We start from the raw sequence: 18,695 nt of genomic DNA on the forward strand, positions 1-18,695 counted from the left end.
CCCACTATGTTGACGCAGACTTGGAGAACCATATAGTTTTCACGCCACGTGATAGCTATGCGGAAAACATAGGAGTGCTGCAAAAACTTTTCGATAAAGTGCAGCTCTCACTAATTAAGGCACATTCTCGAAATAGCACTACTTACGATCTTCGCCGCAAAAATGTAGAATTTAATGTTGGTGACATTGTTTGGAAAAGAACGTTTTATCAAAGCGATAAAGACAATAAATTTTCAAAAAAACTAGCTCCTAAATTTATTAAATGTCGTATAATAGCAAAGAAATCGAAATTAGTCTATGATCTTCAAGATATGACAGGTCACAATATAGGGACCTGGCACGTTAAAGATTTTAAGCTAACCTAGTAGTTAGCTGGATTTTCTAAGAAAAATCCTAACCTAAAAAGGGGGGTATGTAACGCTTCGTTACACTATTCTTAAAAACTAAAATCGAAATTATTAAAAACAACTATTTTATAATTTAAAAAAAAAGAAAACAATAATATACAATTAAATCAGAAAAATACTAACATTTAATAAATTATAATATTTATAGAAAGAACTGTTTTTGTAAGCAAACTGCGCGATACCATTGTTATTATATCTTTGGAGCGAACGAACGAACGCCGAATGATTCAAGGCGCGGCGAATGCTCGCAGCGATCGCGAATCCATCACTGTGTCTCGCGAAACATCCGTACGCAGACACGTACCACTTTAACTGCAGATTTTTTAAATATAAGGTTTACGAACTCGTGAAGTTTTTACACCTCAGAATCTAATTAAGTCTGTGTACGTCACCCCGATAACGGGTAAGTGTTGCAAATTAATACATGATAATAGTACTTAGTGCTTGGTAAATTTATTGATCACCTACCTGCCAAAAAAATAATTAAATGTACTTCCTATGTATGCACTACATTTAAGTATTTGAAAAGTACATAATAATATCTTAAGGTTTTAGAAAGCAGAATGTTTAATAATAAAATAATAGTCGTTTTTACTTCAATATGATAAATACAAAAGTAAATGTCATGCATACATGACCTTACATGACCTTCAACGGTCGTTGTTAATTATTATGTTAGGAAATTTATCTTTGATTAGATTAAGCTTATTGTAGTAATATTACTATAGTAATGCACTTAGAACTGTAATTCATTAGTGGTAATTTTGTAAGATGTTTGTGACTATTTAATTACATGTTCATTATTTAGTACAAACATCGCATTGTTCTAGTCTAAGGATGATTGTGTATAACTGCCACATCATTAATCACTATTTATTGCCATAATCATTACCATATCCGCTTCTTCTTCTGATCCGCTTGTCTTCACTTCCGGTTGATGTGGCAGTCACACAAATGAAATCAGACTTTTTAAGAAGTGTCCGATTTCCGGAATTCCAGGGATCCAGTACCGGATTTCGATTGCTGCTCCCGGCTCACTCTCCATAATCAGGCTTACGGCGGAGGTGATTGCTGCATTTTTGTCATCGGACTACCCTACGATATCACAACTTCGTGACCCCAACTTCGTGTCAACGCTTCTCCACGGATAAAAGGGCAGTGGTTTTGATTGAGCTTAAGACTGGTGATTCTTCGCGTTGCAATTGTTTATCCACTCCCTGAAGAGTCGTAATTAAACCTTTTTGTTAAATTTAAAATTACTTTTTCATTTCTATATTTTTTATACCTCCCATCTAAAATGGTACGGTACAAGCTCTTCAATGTGAGGACTTTACACATTTTGTTTTCTTTAGGGAATTGATTCTTATACGGTTTCTTGAATGTATTTTGAAGCTTTTTGTTTATACTGTACTTAGCAAATTGCAATAATACGTCATGTTTCCCCCTATCCTTTCCTTTCTTTTCTTTTCTTATTATAACTTCTTTATTGAAGTCCTAATGAACTTCAAGGCGGGGAGCATGGTTGGGCCTATGCCCAAATGTCTTCCTTTTCTTCGGTGGCTTCAACTCTCAAAATTATCTAGCTGCATGAGATGGTTTCCCACCCATCTGTTTATCGGATTCGGGACCAGCACCTTCGCAGAAGTCAAGTGGCCAGTGTTAAGTGTCACGCGAGAAACCTCAATAGAAAATTATGAAGAAAAAACCGCACTCGTTGTCTTTAAACGTCTGTCAAATGTGAAAAATCCGCTGATTTTAAACTGAAAAAATCAAACCGCTAGTAAACCGCAAGAAATATCGACGGATCGACCCTCGAAGCCTAGTCTCCGTCTCCTGATTCGCAGGTTGGTGGTTTCCGTTTTATTCAGCTGTATTTTTGAGTTGTTTGGAGTCACCAGCTGACCCCCGCATCATTTCTCTTCTCCGTAATTATTCCTGGTGTGACTATTTCGAGGATTTTATTAATGTTTCTATTTTATCAAGATATACCTCTTAGTTTAAAAGTTATTACGTTTTCTTTAAGTAATTGAAAGAAAAAAATTCTATAAAAAAAAAAAAAAAAAATCTGATATATTTTTAGGTCTAGTTTCACCTTTTTTCATATGTGCACTTTATCAAGAAGCACTGTATTTTGTGTGTAAAATGTAAGTTTCTTAGTAAGTGAATTATTATAATATAAAAAATAGTGTATTTCATAATTTAAATAATTCAATAATTTGTATAATCTTCAATTGTTTTTAATTCAGTCTTTCTCGAATACGTAATTATAAATGTAAAAGAAAACAAACTTTAATTTTTATTTTTTTATTTTTGTTGAATCGTTCAAATAATGGAACGGTAAAATAAACCGAATGAAAGGAATGAATGAAATTATGTCAGAAAAATGTCTTTTAATTTTGTAACGTGTAGCCACCCTATAGAGTTTCATACAAACATTAATTAATGCATATCTTTTAAACTAAATAAAAACATCAAAAGGTTTAATAACAAACATTTAGTGAAAGGGTTTACTTCAATTGTAAAATGTTCACTTTTACCCTCGTGTTTATCAAACTCAAGATTTTTGTCTTTTCAAAAACGTATGGATTGAGTGAGCACTTTTATCAGAATATTTCTCAAGAACGCACAGTAATAGTGGTTAGTTTTATATGATAAACAATGCTGTTTAAGGTTTACTTCGACAAGACATATGCTGGAATGCGGTTTTATAGTTGGTTCGTCAGAATATCTGCACTTATGGCGTGTGGATTGAGTGAGCACAAAGAATCATGTACAACTTTTTAATTACGGCCCTCACACATCTAAAATTAAAGACACTAACTTTGCAGAGTTTTTACAATATAACGAGCATTAATGATATTTATAAACTTATAATAATACGGAGATCCGGCTGATCCTCTGTCAGGACTGAGTGAGCCGACTTTTATCTATTTATCTTTGGTTTAATCTTTTTAACCGACTTCAAAAAAGGAGGAGGTTATATGTTCGACTGTATGTATTTTTTTTTTCTATGTATGTTCACCGATTACTCCGTCAATTGTGGACCGATTTTCAAAATTCTTTTTTTGTTCGATAGGGTATACTTCTGAGGTGGTCCCATTGTCACCAAGTCAGGATCTGATGATGGGATCCTAGGAAAATCGAGGGCAACCCTCAAATTTTATAGGCACGTATATCGTTTTTCAAACTTTTTCTTAAGTTATTCAAGTATTTGCTCCTGGAAATCATCATCTCATATTGATGAGCTGATGATAGAAGGTAAAACTCCTTAATGCTTAGGAGTTGGAGGATAATTCTTTTAATTTTATAGATAAGTATAGTTTCTAAAGTTATTCAAGTGTTTACATCAGATATTCATCATCTCATCATGATGAATTGGTCATGGTAGGTACAACTCCTTAATGCTTAGGAGTTGGAGGATAATTCTTTAAATATTATAAATACAAATATACCAACAGTTGTATTCTTTCATGTTTTTAAGGTGGGCTGACGGTTTAGGGTCTTTTAGGTTTCCTATATGGTAACCTGTATTTTGTATGGAATATTATTTACACTAGACATGAAGAATATGGTGTCAATGTACTGCCTACCTTCAGTGGTAACATCAAGGTAATAATTCGTTCGTTCGTTCGTTCGTTTCAGCCAAATGACGTCCACTGCTGGACAAATAATTAGTTAACTAAAAAGCAAGAAATAAGTAAAATTTTATAAAAAAAAATGAAACCGACTCCAAAAAACCTACACTAAAAAGTAGAAAAATAATTACTAATTTCCTACTTATTTATTAGGACGAATTAATATTTATGTAGGTATACCATGATTGATACTTTTGGAGTCGGTGCAGGCAAACTTTACATGTTTCTTATCTTGGCACCGACTCCAGAAGTATCAATCATGGTATACCTACATAAATATTAATTCGTCCTAATAAATAAGTAGGAAATTAGTAATTATTTTTCTACTTTTTAGTGTAGGTTTTTTGAAGTCGGTTTTTTTTTATTACAAATGGAAAGATTGTTTTTACAATACGTTTTAGGCCTTTTACAATAAGAAAAGTATAAATTTAAAGCTTTCCAGGGGGTGGTCACTCAATCCATACGCACACTATTTTTAAATAAACTACGATACGAGTACGAAAAACTAAAACTGTATTTTGTATTTTTTACGAATTTGATATTTACCCGACTGCTCCAGAAGGAGGGTTATGTTTTTTACTTAATTAGTTATTTCTGAATATTCATTGAAAAAACAACTTTTTTATTCATATCTTTATTGTATTGCTTGTTCCGATATTATCCTGTTATGTATACCTAATAAAATAAAATAGCATGTATGATAAAAACCGTAGAGGGATTCGAACATTTCGAACCCACGGTACTGATTGCTGAGCGTCGACTCTGGTTTTTGAGCTACTTGACATTATTGTAATTTGTATGTCGTCGAAATTTTCAATAGCGTCTCTAATCTGTTTTTTGCCTAGTAACATGCCTTCATAAATAAAGCAGTAAACTTATTGCCTTTAGCGCCATCTTTTGACATAACACGCCAAATAAATACTCCGCTCAAGTTGCTATAATAGAAAGCATTAGCGGGTCGCGAACCGCGGGACGGTCAAGTCCGCTGCGGCACACTAGCGCGATCTGTTATCACCAGTAGGAAACCAAACGAGCCAGAGCATTTTCAAGACTTAGGTCGGCCACATTTCGAGTATGGGATGATGCATCTGTACTAGTATTATATTATCTGTGCCGCTACGTTTGTACGGCGGAACCCTCGGTGTGCGAGTCCGACTCGCACTTGGCCGGTTTTTTTTTTAATTTAAGTTATTTGTATTTTCGTTGGTAGTTTTTATAGTAATGTACGTATGTTTTTTTTAGATTTTTCATTTTCTTATTTTAGAAGTTAGAGGGGGAGGGGACCAACCTTTTTCCACTTTATAAATAATAAATAAAATAATAATAATTAATAATTTATTTTTTTAGAAACATGGTTGTAGTGTAGGATGATAATCAATGAAAAGACAGGCTTATATTCAGCAGAGCAACCATCTTGAAGCCTCGTGCTCGTAGAGAGACCGCGTTCCGCCCAGAGGCGCGAAAAGCCCAAACGTCACTGTCATCTGTCACAGACCAACAATTACAGCACATCCCTCGCTTCAAGATGATTTTCTTTATTTAAATCAAGGTTAAAAATGACAAAATCTAAGTTACATTTTCTTTATGCTAAAACTACTTTAAGTTACATTTACTTTATGCTTAAAAATCTAAGTTACATTTACTTTATGCTTAAATTACATAAGAATAAACCTAAGACAATAATTATAGTGTGACATAATCATCTAGCCAAGCAGGTCTTCTCCTTTCTCGGATAGACCTTCCTGTATTTATATTGGCTTCTACCCCTTCTGTGGAAGTTGGGTTACAAGTATTATTTGGATCCTGAGTAGGACAAGTAGTTTGGTTACAAGTATTATTTGGATCTTGAGTAGGACAAGTATTTTGGTTACAAGTATTATTCGGACCCTGAATACAATTGGCAGGAGTCAATGTTTCGAAAGTATCCAAATTATTTTCTACAACATTGTTTTTATAATAAGGAGCTGGTATTAGATGCCACCTATTTCTTCTATACTCCCCTCTATTATTTTTTACAAGATTTTTATTTTTATTTATTTATTTATTTTCACCAACTTAAACTATCTTTACAGGTCAATAACCTAATGCGATAGCATAAATTATTTTGTAGGCAGGTACACTGTATCTACTTACACTAACTACTTATAACTAACAATAAAAAGTGCGGCTCTTACGAATTCACTCAGAGAACAATTAAACGGGTCTACTACTTCCGCTATTTCATTGTTGAGACGTCTTGTGGCGCGAGTGAGCGGCGTCTCCGCCAGCAGAGCCGTGCGCGCGCGCGGCACAGCCAGCAGGCGCGGGCGGCGACGGCGCCGCAGCGCTCCACATAGCGATCCGGCACATTTAGGTATACCGTTCCCAGCAATTCCGGGTTATGTATCTTACCTTTCAGCAACTTGAAAAAGTCAACCAGCAACGCAACATCCCTCCTCACCCTTAATTCGTTATATCCCACCATACCCAGGATGAATAAGGTGGGATACTTCAATGAGTAAAATGGGTACACCCCATATCGTCTCTGATACAAATATCTTACGAACTTGTTTTGTATCTTTTCCAGCATGATGCTATACTTAGCTTCGTGCGGGGCCCAGATCACAGAGTTGCATTCTAGATGGCTTCTAACTAAGGCATTGTACAGGGTCACTATTGCGGTGACATTCTTAAAACCGTGAGCTTTACGCAGGATAAAACCTAAGTTCCGATACGCTTTCTTACAGATTGACGTTATATGGGTTTTGAAGGTAAGATTGGATGTGAATTGTACGCCTAGATCTCTCACTTCATTCACCCTGACAACCGTGGTTCCTGCTACCTTGTAAGTGTTGAGGAGGGGGCTGCGTGTGCGTGTAAAAGATATGGTTAAACACTTGGAGGTGTTAAACTTCAACCCATTGTTCTCGCTCCACGCCACTACCCTGTCAATGTCCCTTTGCATTTTCTCTGTGTCATCTGGGCTCCTAATCTCACGATAGAGTTTCAAGTCATCTGCAAACAGCAAGCACTTGGAATCCTTTACCACCGTCGGCAGATCGTTCACCATTAAAATGAATTCAAAAGGCCCAAGATTACTGCCCTGACTTACCCCCGATCTTGTAAAATAGGGTTCTGAGGTGAAACCGGCATATTCCACATACTGCTGCCTATCCCCCATATAACTGGCAAACAGCTGTAACAACCGCGGAGTAAACCCTACGCTCGCTAACTTTTTAAGAAGCACTTCATTATCGACCAGGTCGAAGGCTTTTTTGTAATCAAAGTAAGCGGCGTCCACCTGCACCCCACTGTCCACAGCTGGAATTATATCCGCCATATAATTAAGTAGGTTGCTGGTCGTACTTCGCGCTGGTCGAAAACCGTGTTGCGCGTCTGTTAGTTGTGCGCTTACCTGGGAGTATAGACCTTTATGTATGGCTGACTCGAATACTTTTGCCGGTGTCGACAATACAGCTACTGGTCTATATCCCTCCACACTATTTGATGAACCTCCCTTTGGAACGGGAACGACGCGTGTGAGCTTCCACCTCTCAGGGAAAACGGCAGTCTGCAACGAGAGATTATATATGTGTAGAAATGGTTCAGCTAACATCTCCCGACAGTCCCGAAACACGAACGGTGGAATCCCATCCGGTCCTACGGAAGTCTTGGGCTTAAGCTTCCGCAGCGCCCCTCTTACCTCATTTAACTCTAACCGCTCCAGGTGCACGCGCGCCCCCCCCGTTCTCATCACCTCCTCTAGCCATAACTCCAGCTACGTCTAGGTCCGCCCGTTTCGTGGCATAGACTGAGTGGAAGTACGATGCGAATTCTTTGGCACACTGTTCAGGCGTAATCACCTCCCCATTTTTCAGTATAGTTTTTGTCTGCCTACTTTCCCTTTTAGACTTTATGTATTTCCAAAATGCCTTTGGGTCCTCTAGCAGGTGATTTTGAACCCTGTTCCTATATTGTTCCTGTGCAATTTTTATCATCTTTTTTACTCGACTTCTGCACTTTGCATACTCATCGTAATACCCTTTTGAACCCCTAATTTTATACTGCCTATGTAAATTTGCCTTTAATTTTATTTCTTTAATTAATTCAGTCGAGTACCACTCGGGGTAATTATACCTATGGTTTATCTTACCTGAACTTACCTTTTTTCGCGGAACATGTTCGTTCATGATACCATTTATAATTTCATAAAAGAAAGATACACTCTTTTCTAAATCTAAATTCCATAAAGGCGTCCAATCTATTGCCGCTATCGATTTATACACCACTAAATTTTTATCACCGAAAATTTTTTAACAGGTTATGTAGAAACGTGTGAAAAATTTAAAGCAAAAGCAAAAGAAAAAGAAATGTTTTTCATAAAGTTAATTTTTTTATTAAATTTTCTTTAGTCCGTATTTTACGCGTCACAGCTTTGTCACTCCGCTGCTCGCTAGAGTAGTCGTACGCGCTCGCACGTTGCATCGATCTGTCTATCTCGCTCACGCCTCGACCACGCTTCCAGTGTTATTATAACATACTTAGCTAACTTAGACCATTTTGAATTCTAATAAGTGTTACATTATCGTACGTAAATAGTGCTAGCGACGCGTGTGTCTATAAATTACCAATTTTAGGAGGAAATTTTGAGTAACTTTATTTAATTATTTTTTTTGCACAAATGGGATCAGTCACAATGGGATTAGATTAGGAACCATTAGCCAGATATCTGGGATCAGATATCTGGCTAATGGGAACTCATTAGCCAGAAAATTTTTTTTCGGTGATAAAAATTTAGTGGTGTATAGTTGTTCGAAATTAGCTTTAGTGAAATTCCATTGTACGGACGCAACTCGAGTATTCACACCAGCTTGAGAGTCACAGTTGACCGGTCGTCCTTGCGGCGGGGGAGGGGGCGGGGGCGCCCGCTCACCAGCGCAGCGCCCGCGCCGCACGGTGACCGCTAGCGCGGGATGGTACGGATCCGGGCATATGAGCGGGCTCGCCGCGCTCACGGACGCACCGTCATCGCTCCACGTACTCAATACCAGATCTAAACAACGGCCACTACAATTAGCTATGTTGTTGCCTTGAGTGAATCCGCAATAGCTTATCAAATACTCATAATAATTCGCGACATTTTGTGAGCAAGAATGTAAAGTAAAATCTCCTATCACTATTAACTCACTATATCTATTACAAAATTCTTCAATTATTTTAAACATTATCATGTACTCAGTTTCGCTACTATTTGGCGGTATATAAAGAACGCAACACAAAAATAAAAAAATCCTATTTAAGTAGACCGTTGCACTAACGAGTTCAAAGTCAAACACACGATCGTCTATTACTACGTCACCCGGGATCGGTACTCGTCGCAGCTCGTAACGCGGTGTGGCCACTAAACACGCGCCTCCGTGCTTTCGCCCATCCGTTCGATCACAACGGACTATTGTATATCCAGGTGGTATCAACTCGGCATCGTGAATTGACTCGTTGCAGCCAGTTCCCGTTACCGCGAACAAGTCTACCTCTGATGTAGAAATATTTCCATAAAATTCCTCAAGTTTTGTTCGGAGACCTCGGACGTTCTGGTATAGTATTTCAACAGATTTACTTGTTATCCTGTTTGTTTGGGGGGCGGCGAAACCAAATCCATTCGCAAAACTCAATGTTTACTGCCCAATTTTCCGGCTTACACAATAATTCATATTTGCTTTCAGGGACACCTATTCGAAAAGAAGCATAATCTCTTTCTGTTTTGGGCTTGATTTTTTCCACTTTCATCGCTATTTCTTGACCACAATTTTTTTTAACGTGTGATTCTACGCATTCTACTGTAGTATCTGCTTGTAATCGCCATACGTGCAAGTATTTCTTCCGCTCTGTTCCTTGTATTTGAAAATCCGTAGTGCCCCCTCCTTTCTTTACCTCGCTGCTAGAGTACCTACTCTTTCTCCTAACTTCGGTCCATTTCTGCTTGTCCTCTTGTTCTTTTACATCAATTTCATCAATTGGATTTGTACCGTAGCTACTTTTCGTTTGATCTACCACCTCGTGCGTGTTGCAAGAAAGGATTTTTTCCTGGCGGCTTGGTGACTGGAATTGAACCGCCATCGGTGCAGACTGAGAAGATGGTGAATTGTCTGCACGTGAAAAAGAGGTTGTCCGGCTTGCAGAAATTTATAAGAGTTACCGTTCCTTGTATGAAATTAAAAAATGTAAATAAAACAGCTCCCTCTCAATTGACACAATTTATTTTATCTCGTAAGCTCATGTACAGTTAACAATTACGATATTATAACTACTGTAATAGATAGTGCCAACCTCAAGGGATTCAGGGTCGTTAATTAGGTTCGGTTTGGTGAATATTATTGCCACTACAAATTTCTTAAAACTCAGCCTAAATATTAAAAGACTCTACTAGTTAAGATAACTGCGCGATGTCAGGTCGGAAAGACTCCTACTTGAAGGATGGAAAAGTGGGTACCTTGGAAGCCATGCGGTTATAAGCCGTTACCCTGAACGTTCCTCTCTTCTTCCGGGGTCCAACGGGTCTCGCACACTTTTAGGCTACAAGCAGCATCCTCCACGGCCTCAAGCGCGCAGTGCCAGATGAAGCTCTTGCATCTCCTCGACAGGAAAGCGTTCAAACTCTTGCAGAGACAGAGGTTTGATGACAAGGAGGAAATGCGAAGAGATCAGCAGTTTAGAAAGGAGAAATAATTTATACGAAATGATAAGAAATCAATATGAAATATTGAAATATCTAAAATATGAAATGTTTGAAACTATAAAATAATGTAAAATATGAAATATAAAATCTCGTAAAATATGAAATATAAAATGTAAAATATCAAAAATGATATAATTTGAACTATAAAATCCCGCATCTGAAACGAAAAATACGAGTGTCAGCATCACATGTGGAACGTGGCATTAGGTTATGAAAAAAACCCGCAATGGGAAACAAATACTTACGAAGACCGCTCGCTAATCTGAACTTCACTCGCAGTCTTCAGTAACCCAACCCTCGTCCGAATAGCATTTAGAGAATTTCTGAAAGAAACGATCACATGAAATACCACGTACTGGAATACGAAAAATATCAATCACGAAAAATAAATAAATTCTCCGACGGGAACTTACCTCATGTGTGTTCATTTTAAAAATATATTAAGAAATTATCGTGGATGCATTCTGCATCACACGATTTGAAACACAGGGAATTACATCCCCGAAAATAATAAAATTGCGGTTGCGCAAGATCGACCAAAATTCCAAAGTGATTTGACAGCTCAACTGACAGCCGCGAGTCATTGACATCGCAAGACGTTTCGTTTCGCCGCTTAGAAAAGTAAATACTAATAAAAACCATGATGAAAACAATCTCCTGAACACTGAAAATATTCTATTAAAAAATAGAATAATCAAAATAAAAACATTAGGAAATGTTTCAATAAAATATATTTGAATTGACTGAGCAAAAAGCGCCATCTATTGCAAATTAATTCTAAATCACGCCAATAGATGTCGCTAGTGGTATACTAAATCCAAATATCGAGTAAGAAAAACAATTTGTGAAAAACAGCCAAAACTGCAACGCTACAGTGTGTTACCGCCGATTTCGTGGCCACACACTTTTTTACAAGCTTTTTATTATTACAAGCTATATTGACTTCACTTGTTAGTATGTGTGGGACAAATTTTGCAACTGAAATTAAGACCACTTCTCCTCAACCGATTGAGCTGAAATTTGGTATACTTATGTAAGTACGATGACAATGCAATGTTATGGTACCATTGAGCTGGTCTGATGATGGAGTCAGGAGGTGGCCATAGGAACTCCTAAACGAAACGACGGAATCGCATCGAGTTTGGGTTCGTTGGATTTGTCTTTTCGAGCAGTTTCGTGCTAAATGATGTCCAGGGTCATGATGATGGATTAGGGAGGTGGCCATAGGAACTCCCTAAACGAAACGGCAGAAACTCATCGAGTTTGGGTTCGTTGGATTTTTCTTTTCGAGCAGTTTAGTGCTAGATGATGTTCAGGGTCCTGATGACGGAGTCAGGAGGTGGCCATAGGAACTCCTAAACGAAACGGCGGAATCGCATCGAGTTTGGGTTCGTTGGATTTGTCTTTTCGAGCAGTTTAGTGCTAGATGATGTCCAGGGTCCTTATGATGGATTAGGGAGGTGGCCATAGGAACTCCTAAACGAAACGGCAGAAACTCATCGAGTTTGGGTTCGTTGGATTTTTCTTTTCGAGCAGTTTAGTGCTAGATGATGTCCAGGGTCCTGATGATGGAGTCAGGAGGTGGCCATAGGAACTCCTAAACGAAACGGCGGAATCGCATCGAGTTTGAGTTCGTTGGATTTGTCTTTTCGAGCAGTTTAGTGCCAGGGTCCTGATGATGGAGTCAGGAGGTGGCCATAGGAACTCCTAAACGAAACGATGGAATCGCATCGAGTTTGGGTTCGTTGGATTTGTCTTTTCGAGCAGTTTCGTGCTAAATGATGTCCAGGGTCATAATGATGGATTAGGGAGGTGGCCATAGGAACTCCTAAACGAAACGGCAGAAACTCATCGAGTTTGGGTTCGTTGGATTTTTCTTTTCGAGCAGTTTAGTGCTAGATGATGTCCAGGGTCCTGATGATGGAGTCAGGAGGTGGCCATAGGAACTCCTAAACGAAACGGCGGAATCGCATCGAGTTTGGGTTCGTTGGATTTGTCTTTTCGAGCAGTTTCGTGCTAAATGATGTCCAGGGTCATAATGATGGATTAGGGAGGTGGCCATAGGAACTCCTAAACGAAACGGCAGAAACTCATCGAGTTTGGGTTCGTTGGATTTTTCTTTTCGAGCAGTTTAGTGCTAGATGATGTCCAGGGTCCTGATGATGGAGTCAGGAGGTGGCCATAGGAACTCCTAAACGAAACGGCGGAATCTTATCGAGTTTGGGTTCGTTGGATTCGACTTCTCGAGCACTTTGGTGCTAAATAATGACCCAGAGATTGAGATACAACTAAAAAGTGTAAAATAAAATTATAATAAAAAAAACTTTTTTAAAAACAAGCTTTATCCTGAAATGCAGTTGTACTAAAACGAAAAAAATAATTGTATGCTTGGTTCAAAGAATTTCGAAAGCTTGTAGCGCAAACAGAAAAAAAGAGGAATAAATTCCATGCGCGATACAAGCTTTCGAAATTCTTTGAACCAAGCATACAATTATTTTTTTCGTTTTAGTACAACTGCATTTCAGGATAAAGCTTGTTTTTAAAAAAGTTTTTTTTTTATTATTTTTTGGCATTTTTTGTATAATTTATGTATTTTTCTAGTATCGCCTGTTATTTAGCATTATTTCTGTTTTCATTTTATCAGGATATACCGCTTAGTTTAAAAGTTATTACGTTTTCTTTACAATAAGTAATTGGAAGAAATAAAATTCTATAAAAAATAAAAAAAAAAACTCAAAAATTTTTTGACCTCTTTTTTGTCGATAAAAATAGGTCTAGTTTAATCTTTTTTCATATGTACACTTTAACGTGACTCACACTGTATTGCGAGCATGTTCAATCACGTAATTAATTTTGTGATGCCTCGGCCTTTCATTATTATCGAATAAATCTGTGAAATGCATCATTGCCATAATAAGGCAGAATTTATTTCTGCTAAGAAGTTTATGAAAAATTGGAGAATGTAGCAACGGGTCCGTGGACCAATGTTCTTCTATAGTAATACTTTTGTTTCTGGATATCAACATGCAAACTGCGATAAATAAATAAATATGTTTAACGCCAACATCACTCCAATCGTGACTTCTGGAATGTTCTCTCAAATTCACTCGTCGAACATAGTACTGGTAGTACCTATTCGTACACCGCGCGATTTCACGCATTAATTCTTCATTTGCAAAATGTTCGAAGAACTCAAGTTCACTAGAGCATCCTGATAACTCTTGAGTGAAACCAGCAGTGAAGTCATCAAACGGTTCAACAGTTGGAGCACTACCTTCATTTGACCACCTTGATATTGTTTCGTCGTCCGGTACCTAAACAATAAAAATAATACGACATTAATCACTCACAATTTTAATTTTCAGTGGTTCTGAAATCATGCAGCATCTATAAATTATTTTCTTCATTTCTTAAAAAAAAGAATAAGTATCTGTTACTTTTTTGACACAGCGACCCTCGATTCCGCAGCGTTTTTAACTAAGACAAATTAATATAGGAAGCCTGAAACTGTTCCTCTCAGAAGAATGTCAAATACTAAAATAAATACCTAGAAACTAACATACCTGTGCTTCGTCCAACTCCAATTCATCGTCGGACTCAAATTCTTCAGCCACATTTTCAAGGCCTTCCAAAATTCTAATTAATTCTTCTGCATCTGACATGGTTCGCATTAATTGTGGCACTAAGCACACTAACAATTAGTAATAAACTACCCACTTGTAAGTTAATATTCATCATACGATAAAATTATCAACTTACCCTCACTATTAAAAACTTCCGTGCGTTTATGACGTCATAAGCGGTCGTGTATTCCCGACTCCGGCGCTGGCGCATGTTGAGAAAACGTTGAATACCTACTCCGCACTGCTAGTGTTGTGCAAGTTTCCAAATCTTTGCGGTTTTCTATCATCGTTTATTTAAAATTCATATCGTATTACAATTTAAATAATTCGTCTGTTTAATTCATAGAATTGTACTTATCTTTCTATATTTAAATGTACATTAACTAAAACGAATTTATACATTTTTATCATAATTAATTTCCATTTGATTAAAATGATGGGCAGATTTTACTACAACACTATGGTCTTTTATTAACAACTGTGGCGCTGAGGTCCTAAAATAATATTGCTTTGTGCGATGTGAAATTATGGTGTTAGTTTTTTTTTAATATGTCATGTTTAATAGGTGCAATGAAGTCCGAATTCATGAAATAAAACAATGTGTTCAAAGTATTGTATTTTTTATTGTTATCTTTCTCATGGATCGTCTAATTCCCTTAGAATAGAACGGCAAAAATTCAGTCTGGTATGCCCGACTCCGGCGCTAGTGCCCCCAAATGCTGTTGTCAGCCATACGCGACTGCGGCGGTTAATGGGTTAAGTTCCAGTTTTTATGTAAGAATAAATCAGCAGCTATAACTTCCCAAGGAGCAGAACATGGAATATCATCTCTACAAAATCGATTTACTGGATTCGTTCTATGTTCTGTACACTCTGGACAGTTTTGTATTATATTTTCAATTTGCTACAACCTATCCACCATACTGTAGTCTGAGCTCTACGTCTACATTTCACAATGCCTTGATGACCCAAATGAATATTCCAACATCTCTTTTTGCATACAATTTGGAATAACAATTCTAGTCCCTTTTAACAGTAAATCTTCACAAATACTAAAATCATTCTTAAACTGATAATAAGGAATTAATTCAACAGGTAATTTGTTCTTTTCGGGCCATCCATCAAGTGTATATTTTTTTAGATATTTACAGATGTTATCCCTGCTCTGATTCTCTACAATTTTCTTTAAATATAAATCTGTAAGTTGAATATTTTTTATTAATTTAGATACATAACATATAGTATCTGTGTCATCATTGTCATTATTTACACCCTCTTGTGGAGCCCTAGATAAGCAATCAGCTAGTACCAAATCTTTTCCAGGTACATAATTTATATCATAACAAAACCTCATTAACCTGATACGAAACCTTTGTAGTCTAGGTGTTACATCATCCAAATTTTTAGTTTGTAATATCTGAAGCAAAGGTTTATGGTCAGTTTCAAAAATATTTTTTAGTCCTGTTATATATTCCTGAAATTTTTCTGCTGCCCACGTTAAAACCAAAGCTTCCTTTTCTATTTGAGAGTATCTACATTCTGTTTCAGACATTGTGCGGGTTAAGTAAGCTACTATTTGTCTATTCCCTTTTGCATCTATTTGTTGTAAACATCCTCCTAGACCATAAGAACTTGCATCAGAACTGACAATGATCTGTTTTGTATGATCATAATATGCTAATACTGGTGATTTGCATAATAACTCTTTAATACTCATAAAGGACTTCTCCTGATCTGGACCCCAACAGAATTCAACATCTTTCTTTAATAAACTATTCAAAGGTGCTAAATTTTCAGATTTGTTCTTAATATGACGCGAAGCAAAGTTCACCATGCCCAGAAATCGCTGCAATTCTACTTTATTACATGGCCTAGAAAATTCTTTTATGGCTTGAATTCTGTTAGTGTCCACTGATATACCTTTGTCAGATAATTCAAAACCTAAAAATTTTATTTGTCTTACTCCAATTTGACATTTTTCTTTATTAATTGTTAATCCCTCTTGTACCAATCTTTCCAAAACTAATCTCAGTGTATTATCGTGATCAACCTTTGTGCTCCCAAAAACGAGAATATCATCGACATGGAAAATGACATTTAAGCCTTTAAGTATCTTTGAAAACTTTGTAAGAAAATATTCAGTAGAACAATTCAAACCAAATGGAAGTCTAGTGTATTTAAATCTACCAAAAGGGCATATGAAAGTAGTCAGAAGCTGGCTTTCCTCACTCAATTTTAACTGATGGAAACTTTTATTTATATCAATTTTTGAAAAAAACTTTGCATTTTTTACCTTAGATAATGTATACTGTACATTCTGAATAGGGAAGTATGGTCGCTTTACATTTTTATTCAATTGTGTGTAGTCACAGCATAACCTCAACTCACCATTTTCTTTAGGTACACAAACGATTGGAGCCACCCATTCTGTGATTTGTTCCACCGGTTCAATTATACCCAATTTCTGCAACCTGTTTAATTCCAATTCTAATTTTTCTAATAGTGGTATCGGAACCACTCTAGGCACTGCTTGCACAAAAGGTTTCGCATCAGGTTTCAGTTTGATATGAATCTCATCCTTAAATTGACCCAACTCCTGGAATAAAGAGGGAAATTCTTTCATTATCTCAGACATAGAAATTTCACTACTTGTGTTTATTGAATTTATATTAACACTCAATATATTCAGTTGACAACATGCACTTCTACTCAAAATTGGTTGGGAAATTGAATTAATTACATAAGCTTTAGCTACAATATGTTTTCCCCCATATACAAATGTCAAATTAAGAAATCCTAACACCTTTAAATTTCTCTGATCAGCCGATTTAACAATAATGTCAGATTTATTTAGTTGTTTAATGTAACTCTCTGGTAAGAAATTTAAAGGCACACAAATTATATCCGCTCCTGAGTCTACAAAAAATAATCCTGTTTTGTCAAATTCCTTCACAAAAACATTACATTTCCATACTTTCATGTCAGTTTTCTCTAACATAGATATATAGTGAACGGTTTTACCTTCTTCCAAGTGATTTTCTTTTTGTTCAATTACTTGTACAGTTTTCAAATTTCTACATACTCTTGCATAGTGGCCTCTCTTCCCACATCGATGACAGTTGCTGTCCTTTGCCGGGCAAGTTATCTTATTATAATGTTGAAAGCCACAAGCCCCACATTTTCTGTTTTGTTCCTTGCAATTCCTTTTTGATTCTCCCGACTTCCCGCTCCTCATATAATTCCTCTGTTTGTTTGGTTTGTGATTCATGTTGTTTTATAATATCTATGGCCATTTGTAGGGTTAAATTCTGAGTAAGCTGGAGTTTTTCACTTAACTTGCTATTGTTGATGCCAACAACTATTTTGTCTCTCATTATCTCTTCCTTAGTGATCTTCTCGAATTCACAGTTTTTTGCGAGATTGTAAATTTCGGTTATATAGGTTGTAAAGGTTTTTCCAGCCAATTGTTTTCTGTTGTGGAACTTCGCTCTTTCAAATATTATGTTTCTTCTTGGTTCAAAATAGTTTTCAAATCCCTGCACAATTTCCTCGAACGTTTGAAGGCCTTTGTTCAAACGATCATTGCAAACGTTGTGATAGGGATAGAGACATGCGATTTTTGGTTTTACGAAGATAATACGATAGAGAATAATACAAAGTAATAAAAACCACCTGTTATAGGGGCATTTTTTGGAGAAATTTATCAAATAACCAAAAAAACACGAATTAAAAAGCAGTTTTTTTTTCAAAAAGTATCATTTTTTATTATTTGTTGGCATTTTTTGTGTATTTTATGTATTTTTTTAGTATCGCCTGTTATTTAGCATTATTACTGTTTTTAATTTATCAGGATATATCGCTTAGTTTAAAAGTTATTACGTTTTCTTTACATAAGGTAATTAGAAGAAAAAAAATTCTATAAAAAATTAAAAAAAATCTCAAAAATTTTTTGACCTCTTTTTTGTCGATAAAAATAGGTCAAGATTCATCTTTTTTCATATGTACACTTTAACGTGACTCACACTGTATTGTCTAAATCTCTGAATGCACCTCGTCCAAGCCGCCGGATCCTCAAAATCCATGGCCTTGGGAGGCTCAACTATATTATTCTTGGTTCCCGACATCTTAGCAATAGTTTTTTTCTCACACTCGATCTCTCTCCACTTGCAGTTGATGCTGTCCACCGCTGCCACCATGTAGTGTAGGATGATAATCAATGAAAAGACAGGCTTATATTCAGCAGAGTAACCATCTTGAAGCCTCGTGCTCGTAGAGAGACCGCGTTCCGCCCAGAGGCGCGAAAACCCAAACGTCA

At 36.7% G+C, this 18,695-nt stretch overlaps 1 long non-coding RNA gene across 1 annotated transcript; it reads left to right on the forward strand.

Moving 5' to 3' along the window:
• The first annotated feature begins 349 nt into the window (after nucleotides 1–349).
• On the forward strand, nucleotides 350–1,663 carry LOC135086333 (uncharacterized). Its single transcript, XR_010260411.1, has 2 exons — nucleotides 350–810; nucleotides 1,407–1,663. It is a non-coding gene; the product is annotated as an uncharacterized LOC135086333 (long non-coding RNA).
• The last annotated feature ends 17,032 nt before the right edge of the window (nucleotides 1,664–18,695 follow it).

Source organism: Ostrinia nubilalis, chromosome W (assembly GCF_963855985.1).
Source record: "Ostrinia nubilalis chromosome W, ilOstNubi1.1, whole genome shotgun sequence".
NCBI lineage: Eukaryota > Metazoa > Arthropoda > Insecta > Lepidoptera > Crambidae > Ostrinia > Ostrinia nubilalis.